Source organism: Solanum pennellii, chromosome 11 (assembly GCF_001406875.1).
Source record: "Solanum pennellii chromosome 11, SPENNV200".
In the NCBI taxonomy this organism is placed as follows: Eukaryota; Viridiplantae; Streptophyta; class Magnoliopsida; order Solanales; family Solanaceae; genus Solanum; species Solanum pennellii.
Genome location: NC_028647.1, coordinates 44,926,617 through 44,937,229, shown reverse-complemented (window position 1 = coordinate 44,937,229; position 10,613 = coordinate 44,926,617). Strand labels below are relative to the sequence as shown.

The following is a 10,613-nucleotide window of genomic DNA, read 5'->3' as shown; positions in this document are numbered from 1 at the left end:
AATAGGGGATTAAAACCTCATTTATTGGGGTTAGAAACTCTTAGTATTGTTTTACTTTTCTATGGATATTAGTTTTTGCAAACTTAAGCAATTAATCAATTCCCAAATTTTGTTTGAAATTTTGTCATGCAATTTCAAGTTGATTTTATGGCTTTCTTCTTATTGATAAAGTAAGATCATGATTTCATGATTTGTTATTTACAAACTATGAATTGTGTTCTTGCTTGCATGGGCAACTAAATCGATAACTAGGATTGGGGGAACCATGGGCGATTAACAAAGTAGACCTATCAAATAAGCAATTTTTGAATAGGTTCTTGGATGTATTGATAATTCTTTCATTTGGAAGTCTTTTTAACGATTGCACGCGTTAGATCTAGCCTTGTTGCTACTTGCTATACCAAAGAGGTGGTTAATAAGTAAAAAATTATCAACATAGATTTAGTGTATTGTTATCTAATAGGCTAGTGTCAATTGGTGCAAAGTAATAACTAAGTCATACATCGGTTATGATGTCTAATATAAGGTAAAGTAAGGGTTAGTATTTTATACACACGTAGCTGGACAAAGGTATGGGGTGAAATTCCCTAGATGTCCGACCAAGGATTTAGAGATACATAACTTACTACTTTACATACAAAACACTAGGGAAGAATTGTTATTGCTTAGAATACGGCATTACTAACCTATGGGAAACATATATACCGTAGTTAGTCTCACAAATTTATAAAAACTCAATATTTACTTTTGTTTACATTTTAGCTTAGAATTGTTTAAGAAATGTGTTTCATGAAAAAAATCCCCCCTTTTTTTACTTGCTTTTGGAAAGACCTTGACTAAATTTTCCTCAAGGAATCGACCCCAACCTACTAGTTGGGTTCTTTACTTAATTAGAATCGTTTATACTTTTTTAAGGAGGTGTATTTTGAGTGTATCTGTGCATCAAAGAATATATGTCATGGAACTCGGATTCTAACTTTCTGCCAGAAGAAAACTCATGAACTTCACCATTAACTTCTACTGAACAAGACCGAGGCTGCATACATATTTGCCATCAATACATAGACACTGCTTTCATTTGGATCCAACACAAGCAAATTCTCAGCGCATTATCTCAAAGATCTTCTTGATCTCATCAAATAAATTCTGAGGATCCTCTTTAATTTGTGATCCTACGAACACATTCAGATTCATCCTAACAAAGACACGAACTGTTGGTGTTGCTGACCCACCATTTGCATTCGCAGAAGCATGAACTTGATTGTTCTGGTTGGTCATACTCTGAACCAACATCTTTATGGAATTCCTAAGCTCAGCATTGGAGACTTCCTGATCTGGTACTAGAGGAGCCGTGTTTGCATACCTGGTGTTAGTTCTACGAGGAGGCATGATCTGAAATGTAGAACTTCGAGTTAGAATGGTACTTTATCATACCTTACGCACGATAAGAATAAAATGAAATTGATGTTTTAACCTAAAATACTTTGTAGCCTCCCTATCATTAGATGTAGTTTTCTACACTTGACACCCATGAAAAGGACTCTACTTAGTGCAGCTTTTCGGACATCCTAGGACACTTAAACCTAGAGCTCTAATACAAAGTTTTGTCACACCCCGAGCTACCTTGAGATGTGGACAGGAAACCTTGGACTACAAGTGATCCTAAGCTAACACTGCTGGCATTATCATAAGCAATACTTAAGATAATAAATTGATGCGGAAGCTAAATTATAATTAACATGAAAAAGAAAGGGAATGCTCATATTCAATAACTGAAATATTTGAAACTGATGAGTTTAATACACAAATATATTAACTCAATACCAAGTGGAATCTAACTATGTCTGAAAATAGCCTCTAACTGAGTAGAAAAGCTGGGACAACCCCAACTAAGTCTAGCAAAAACTGAAACTAAATGACTAAAAGACTGAAATGAACTCATGACTATTGTCCATGGAGATAAGGACTCACAACTGACTTTTAGTGAACTGGAGATCGAGAATCGATCTAAGCTTGATGTGGATGCTGAGTCCCTGAACCTACATCACGAGAAAATGTAGCACACGTATGCGTCTGTATTTGAAGATACTGAGAATGTAGGATAGAGTAAAGCTGAAATAAAAAATAACTGAACAAGCACAAAAGCAAGTATAATAATCTGAACATGATATACTGAATTCGAAGCTAACATGAAGCACTAACCAAATTTATAACATGCTGGAACTAAATACTAAATATTCTCATAAACGGTCAATGCAATAAAGTCCGACTGAACTTTGAGAGCTATTAATAACCGATAATAAAACCAAATGAGCTAAATGTGGAGTCTGATGTATACGACCCATCGAGAGCACCCAATATACCCTGCCAGAGGTATGAAGGCATGTTGGCGTGATAACTAAACTGATGCCCACAGAGGAGACTTACTACCTACTTGGACTATAGTTCTGGAACTAATTGGGTAAGCTTAACACTAGTTCAACTCGGTATTATACTACTCCCAATGAATTCTATAATTAATTTATAATGATTAAGTTTCTGTAAATACTGAATTGGTAAAAACTTAACATGCAAACTGAGAATGCAATAATTAATCTTGTAATTATGCATTTATAACTCAGGCATGTATATCTGGAGTAACTGAAATATCTGACCTAGCAGGTGTAATTTAAGAACTAAATAAATACAAAGTAAGGGTTCTAAAATTCATGTAAAAATCAGAGTAATAACATGATAATCTGATTTGGGCACATATAATTAATAAATTCATGAAATTATGTTGAAGTTCTAGAAACCCTAGGTCTAATCATGATTTGGAAATCAAGAGTCTAACTGAAAACTAGAGACCTAATGGGTGAAAGGAACCCACTAGTTAAATTCCACATACCTGATGATGAAATCCAAGGAGAAATATCTAGATTTTGGGACTGGAACTAATGGAACCTTGTTGCATTTTTTAACTAGGGTGCTGGACCTTTCTCTCCTTTCTTGCTTCTCATTTTCTATGTTTTTAATGAATGATTGACTTAGGTAAGTTTTAGTTATGTTTATAGGCTTAAACTGACTAAAATATGATGATTTAGGGTCAAAACAATGTATCTTAGGGTTTAAACGAAGTTGGAAAAGAGAAAAAGACCCCTGAGTTAATTGTTGTCAGACCAAACAATGTGCTGGACTGACGGGCCTCTGTTCAATTTATGGTCCGCCGTTTGGGTCTGTAGGTTGGGTCTACTCGACATGCCTTTACTATACCAGGTATAACTTTTTAGTTGGAGGTTGGATTTTAGCTAACTCGATGGCTATGGAAAAGCTAATCCAATTATCTATCTTTTGATGGATCATGGGACACGTAATTCATTTTGTTCTAAGAGTTATGACCATTTGAAGTTGACCCTACAACATTTTCCTCTTAACTGTCTTTTAATTTTCACCTATGGTCTTTAGGTCCATTTATGGACCGTACTGGTCAATTGTGGTTCTTGTTAGAGAATGGGTAAATGGGTCTTGATCGACGGACATAGACTATGGACCGTAGTCTGAACAACAGACCGTCGGCCCGTCCGTCGTTCGACACTTAGTCAAATTTTCTAGGCTGAGTTTTTGGGGGATTCAGACTTTAACGATGGATGCACAGTAGGTGCTGTAGATCAAGCTACGAGCTATCGATTGTAACCGTCAGTTGCACATGTAGATTTCTGAAAAGATGATTTCTAGTATATTTTAGATATGGGGTGTTACAGCCGAGTCCTCACGGGGAGTTTTCACACAGTCCCCAAAGTGCATAGATTGTTCAACTGACACAGGTTTGACTTGATGGCACGAGATTTGGGCTCCTACAGTGAGGAGATAGTTATAGATTTATTTGCTTCCTATTTTACTACTCTCTGAGGGTCCCTTGAGAAGCGTGCAATGCCTTTCTAACAGACTCATCTCACATATAAACTAGTATGGCATTTCGAAGTGGATATATCAGAGTCTACCATCAATCGGTTCTTATACGGCACCACCACTAGTTCATAGGTAACACATAATACAACAAATTTGACTATCGGTAGCAAGTATGTCACGATCGGAATCTACACCCCAGACGAGACCGGCGTCGTTGACCTCTTAGAGGTCGCAAACAAACCTACTTATGTCATCTTTACTTCATCTAGGTTAATTTTTGCAGAAAATTTGAATTTTTTGTTATTTAACATTCGTAAAAGACATTCTAGTTAAATGCATAAATGTTCACAATCAACGATCTAACATTAAGATCATCAAATGAAAGAAATAGTTCATAGCTGCATTAAATGTGTACTTGCCAAAATGGCACCAATACAAGATCTGAAATGAAGTGGGAAATGAAACACTAGTGGAAATGCTCAACTAGCTAAGGCCTATATCTAAGCTAGATAATAACAGTAGACAACCTCGAAAGCATGAAGGCTTACCAAGTCCGAATGAAAGCTCCGCGTTCGCATAGCTGTAACGTTGTACAGTACGATCTAACATCCACCTATGCCTGCACCTAAAAATAGATAATTGTATGGAATTAGTACACACTTGTACTAAGTGCGGGTATATGCAAGCGCACACCAAGGACATGCATGGGTAACAAAATCATTTCTAACAACATGATTTATGGAAAGTCAAGTCAGTTGACTTGCCAAATTTGGATTAGGAAAGTCAATGGACCTGCCAAATTTGGATTAGGAAAGTCATGCCATGAGTGTAACATGCATCATCAAAGTTATCATTTTGCAAACAATACATAACATATTTCACATATCATATCACGTAGTTCATATCATCCTTTCATATGCCATGAGACCTTGGAATCATGGAATTGACATAAGGACTTCCCAAAATGAGGGCTCAACATATGGGACCTCAACTAGGTAGCCTTCTGTAGAAAACACAGAGTCTGCTTCATTCATTCATTCATTCATACGTACTTCATTTTTCATTCTTTCATATACTACTGTAATCACCATTCATACCTAGGATGTAGTTTCAGACTCTCATCGGGTTTGTTGTGCAATGACAAAGAATAACCTAGCGTCATTACTTATGTCTAGCTCACCTCTTTATTATTGTATCCATACACCTTTTGTATTGTTCATTTCATTATGTGCATTATTTGAGGCTTGCCTCATTCATTCATTGGGAATATTAACTTTAACCGACATAGATCATGTGAGCATCATGAAATCCAGTGTCTCCCCAACACCCAAAAGAGGTGGAATCAGTGGCCAGAGTGACCCAAAACATGCTAGCGTACATGGGAAGTGAACCCCGCTAAAATCCTATATAGGTATTATAGGTTCAAATACTAGGATATACAAGGAGAACTATACCCGACATGCCAGACAGTCACATCTCATGAAAGTTATGTGAACCTCCGCCCTTCTCGAAATAAGGCATCACCGCTCATAGGTAGCCTATCGGTGCTCAGTATAAAGTTCTATTACATTCAATTCATACATTATGGAAGATGGCTTCTACTTTGAGTACATCATATCTCATTAGATGATTTCTTATTTCATTATTAGTTTTAAGTATGCTTTAACTTCAATACTTTCACTAGAGTGCTCGTAGAGACTGGTCTTTTCATTTACTTTACACTCTCATAAGCGAGTACGTATTGGTAACATTTACTTAGGCTCATTTGTGATTGCTCTCATCTTTCACTTTAGCATCGTGTTGTCACCACATTCATTAACTTTGGCACATTTGCTCTTTATAATTATTCACCCCTTTACATGAATGTTCATTTCATCATATGCCAATGCACTTGGCCATTTAGTGCGTTTCACACTCTTACTTAATCCCTTCTAGGTTTTACATCATTTCATCGCATACATCTTAGGTTCACTTACTTTTAAACTTATGATAGACTTATGAGTCAACACATACAAGCCATCATGCTTCATTCATAGTTTGTCTAAGTGATTCATGCTTACCCAAGATTATCTGGTACAAGACTTATGCATCTTGTAGATATGTCAATATATTGATTTTGATCTTTAGAGGCAGCATTCATTAAATATTTGTTTACGTATGACTTATGTGTCAATACGGAATTGGGCAAAGGAACCTGATTTCGAATCCCTTGAACAACACTTAATCTTATTTTAAACTTGATAATTGCTCTTTTCAGATTTGGGAGACCCTAGTTCGATTCCCATCAAGCCCATAATATTTCTTTCTTGTTCTCCTCCCCTTTTTCGTTTTAAGGCAAGGAGGTTGTGTTTCAATCCCCTACAAGCTCATTATTTTTGTTTTTATTTGTCTCTTAACTTTCTGACCTATCCAAGAGGTTGTGGGTGAAATACCCACTCTCCACATTTATTTTCTCCTTTATTTTTCTAGTAACTTTCTCATTCATTCAAGAGGTTGTTGGTTCAATCCCTACTCTCCACATTTTATTTTCTCTTTATTTTTCTCCTAACTCTCTCATCCATTCAAGAGTTGTGGGTTCGAATCCCCACAGCCTTACCTTATTTTAATTTACATTATCTCCTTACCTTCTCAGGTGGTGGGTTCTAATCCCACTCCTCTCATTATTTTAATTATTTTAAAATTTCTGTTTACTCTCTTGTTTGGCCGAGAGGTTGTGGGTTTGAATCTCACACCTCTCATTTTTTCCAGCTTTCATGTAGTGAGGTCTTGGGATCAATCCCCACTAACCTCACATGTTTTAAATTTATTTTAAACTTCTCAATCCTCAAGTGTTCTGGCCGAAACTTCATCAACAAGTGCTGGAAATTTGTCTAAATTTTCTAGCCTTGATTTAACAATATTCATACATTCATTTTGTGGTATTTTCACAATTTTTTTAACGCGTTTTTAAATATAGATTCATTGTTATTTTAACTTAGATTTTTCCACTAAAGATATGCCACCTTACACTTCATTTAAACATCACAAATTACACATCTTATGCACCTTAATTCCAATCATTAAACAAACCATTTTAAAGCTTCAAAACGGAGAACAACAACAAATATTTTACACGTTGCACCACATCATTTTCGGTTGACATCATTGAACATGCTTGCTAATTCCAAACACAAAATCACAAAGAACATCATATTTCACACTTAGCTACGTGAAACAATACCAACAACATGATTAATAACCTAATTTAGATTGAATTAGGAAGGAGACTAGGGACAAGAAATTCTATAATAAAGGGGACAACCCTCGTTTCATACGTTGAATTTTGGAGAAAGAAATTTTTCTTGGAGGAAGGATTCCAAGAGAGAAAACCATACATGTTCTTTGTGTTGTTCAACACTCACAGTTGCTGCCCAGAATCACCACCAACCCAATGTCCAACACAGAAACTCCCACCTTACCCGTCGATAATGTCACTTTTAGCTTTACTTTGATGGATTCTTTTGTCGTTTGTATTTTTATAAGTTCTTAAACTGTGAAGAACTTTTGTTGTTATTTCTGATTTTTGTTGCTGCTTTGTTAACAGGGAAAACGCAAAAACGGATGTGAGAGGTAGATGAATAAGCGTGAAAGAGAGAAGTGTGAGGTAGTGTCCCCTTAGAACTAGAACTTGTTGCCAAGACTTAGTCAAATTAATTACTAATTAATAATCAATAAATAAAAATATGATTTTCATATTTTGTTAAATTATCCATTAATTATTAATTTATTAAATTAATCTATCAAATTAATTAAAACAAATTAAATCGTTGCGCCCACCTAGGTTCGAACCTCTATACCCAAGATGCCCCACCACCATATTAATGAAATATTAAACACATATTTAGGGTAATTACAATACTAACCTTAGCCTGGAAAAAGACCATTTTACACCTAGACCCTCCAAACTTAAGATTTCCCTTTTTTAAGTTTGGTGACTCATCCGGGCAAATCTTCATATTCGGGAGCCCTACATGGATGTACCCAACCTTTCCTAGCCCAACTAACTCCCCAAGTTAGTTGGCTTGGCTGTTGCAAGGATTCAGAGGCCTGGTTTTACGCGCATCAATCCATGTAAACCTGGTCTAATCGTAGTCATTCTAGACACATTAAGCATTACTTATCTTATAAATTTTTAGGGTTGTTACATTATCCCCCCCTAGGAACATTCGTCCCTGAATGACACTAATAATTATTTCTTGTAATGCCAAACAGATCATAGCATAGTTACTACACACAATCAAGCAATAGCAACAAACAATGGAGAGATAAGGAAACTTAGACTTTAGAGTAGGGAGTCTAACCTCAAGACCTGAACAGATGGGGATAGCGGGATCTCATATCGGCCTCGGCCTCCACGTAGCACCCTCAACAAGATGGTTCCTCCACAACACCTTCACTGCGGCAACCTCTTTGTTTCTTTGCCGCCTCACCTGTCTGTCTAGAATCTCAACACGTTTCTCCTCATAGGACAAGTCTTCATCAACCCCCAAACCTTCAATACGTAGAATCGATGCTGGATCACCGAGGCACTTCTTCAGCATGGACACATGAAAGACTGGATGAACAGAAGCTAGCTTCGCAGGCAATGTCAACTCATTGGCCACCTTGCCCACACACTGTACGACCTCATATGGCCCAACATACCTCGGACTCAACTTCCCCTTCTTGCCAAGCCTCATCACCCCTTCCAGAGGTGATATCTTCAAATAGACCTGGTCACCAACATCAAACTCTAAGGGTCACTTCCTGTTATCCCCATATGACTTCTTCCAACTGTAAGCAGTATCCAACCTGTCTCTAATCACTCTGAACTTCTCCAAGGCCTCGTAAATGATCTCTGGACCCAAAATGGATGACTCTCCAACCTCGAACAACCCAAATGGAGACCTACACCTCCTACCATACAGTGCCTCAAACGGTGTCATCCCAATGATGGAGTGATAGTTGTTATTATATGAGAAATATATCAAAGGCAAATGGTCGTCCCAACTACCTCTGAAGTCAATCACGCACGCCCTCAACATGTCCTCTAATGTTTGGATGGTGCGCTCAACCTGCCCATCAGTATGAGGATGAAAGGTAGTACTAAGCTTCACATGCATGCCAAAACTCTTTTGGAAAGATCTCCAGAAATGTAAAGTGAACTGAGCTCCTCTATCTGAAATGATAAACAAAAGAATCCCATGCCATATCATAATCTCATCGATGTAGAGTCTTGCATAGTCCTCGACCCTATAAGTAGACTTCACAGGGATAAAGTGGGCAGACTTGGTCATTCTGTCCACAATAACCCATATGGAGTCATGCTGCCTCCTAGTCTTCGAAAGACAAACCACGAAGTCCACGTTAATGGTTTCCCACTTCCAAGTCGGAATCTCGATAATCTGAGTCAGACCGCTAGGCGTAAGTTGTTTTGCTTCAACGTGTTGACAATTAGGACACTTGGCCACATATTCTGCAATGTCCTTTTTTATGTCATCCCACCAATATATCTGTTTAAGATCATGATACATCTTGGTGGAACCTGGATATATGGAATATCTACAACCATGGGCCTCTGTAATGATTCTGGTCCGCAAAATCATCCACATCTGGTACACACAACCTATCGTAGTATCTAAGTATGTCATCTCCGAAAGCAAAAGACTCATTCATTTTAACCAACACTCCTCCTCCAGGTCTCTGTTGATCCCTGTGTGGAACCTGCTCATCTCATCCTTGGTGTTAGACACTAGGGAAGTGGCATACCTGGACAACTTAACGAACGTCAGGGAATACTCCATGACTGTCATCGATCCTTGCTTCAGGTTGATAATTCCTCAACCTTAGCTTCTCTCATCATCCTGCGTAAGAATGTCTCTAGATTAGCTGTCTTAAAAAGCTCCATAGTGACCGAAACTCCGCCCAACACTCGGCTATCTTGCCACATCTTGCACCAAGTCTGTGCAACATCCTTGAGATGATAGGAAGCGAGCTCAGCCTTCTTAGTATCTGTGGACCCCATGGCCATGAAAATCTTGTGGACCTCGTCCACAAACTCCTGGGATCCTCTTAAATTTTGGATCCCGTAAAAATAGGAGGATTCATCCTCGTGAAGTCTCGCAACCTATTAGCCATGCTACGCACTGGTGGGTTCTCCCTCTCAACATTCTGCCGGTTGACCTGGGCACTCATGGACTAAGCCTTCATGGTGATGCCCTGATCCATCTGAGTTAGAGCGGTCCGCACCTCAGCATCAGTCACCCAGCTGGGCTAACTAGCCCGGCCACTCCTTCAGCTGGAGCCTGGGGTGGAACCTGATTGTCCCCAGTAGCTGCTCCTCTTCTGACCAATGTTTCTCCTGGTATTCATTCTCTGAAAACAACAAGAGTTGATTTTATACACACTCATAACACTAAGAAATCAGACATTAGCAAAGGCACGATAAGATCAGAAAAAGGGAAATTTTCCTAGGCATCATGCAGTCTCTAATTAAAGATAGTGGTGCACTTCACTACCAAGAATTAGAAACTAATCAATGTGGCTGATGTGAAGTTATTATTCTCGGAATTTAACCTAGGGCTCCCTTACAAACTTTGTCATTACAAAAATCTAGACCTTAGACGAGACCGGGTCTTTAACCTCTCAGAGGTCGCACACAACCCTACATACGTCATCTTTACTTCATCTAGGTTAATTTTTGTGAA

The 10,613-nt window shown here is 38.1% G+C and overlaps 1 pseudogene; it reads right to left on the bottom strand.

Annotated features, from left to right (window-relative positions):
- Positions 1-910: 910 nt before the first annotated feature.
- Positions 911-10,613, bottom strand: part of LOC107003859 — a 78,386-nt pseudogene continuing 68,683 nt past the window's right edge.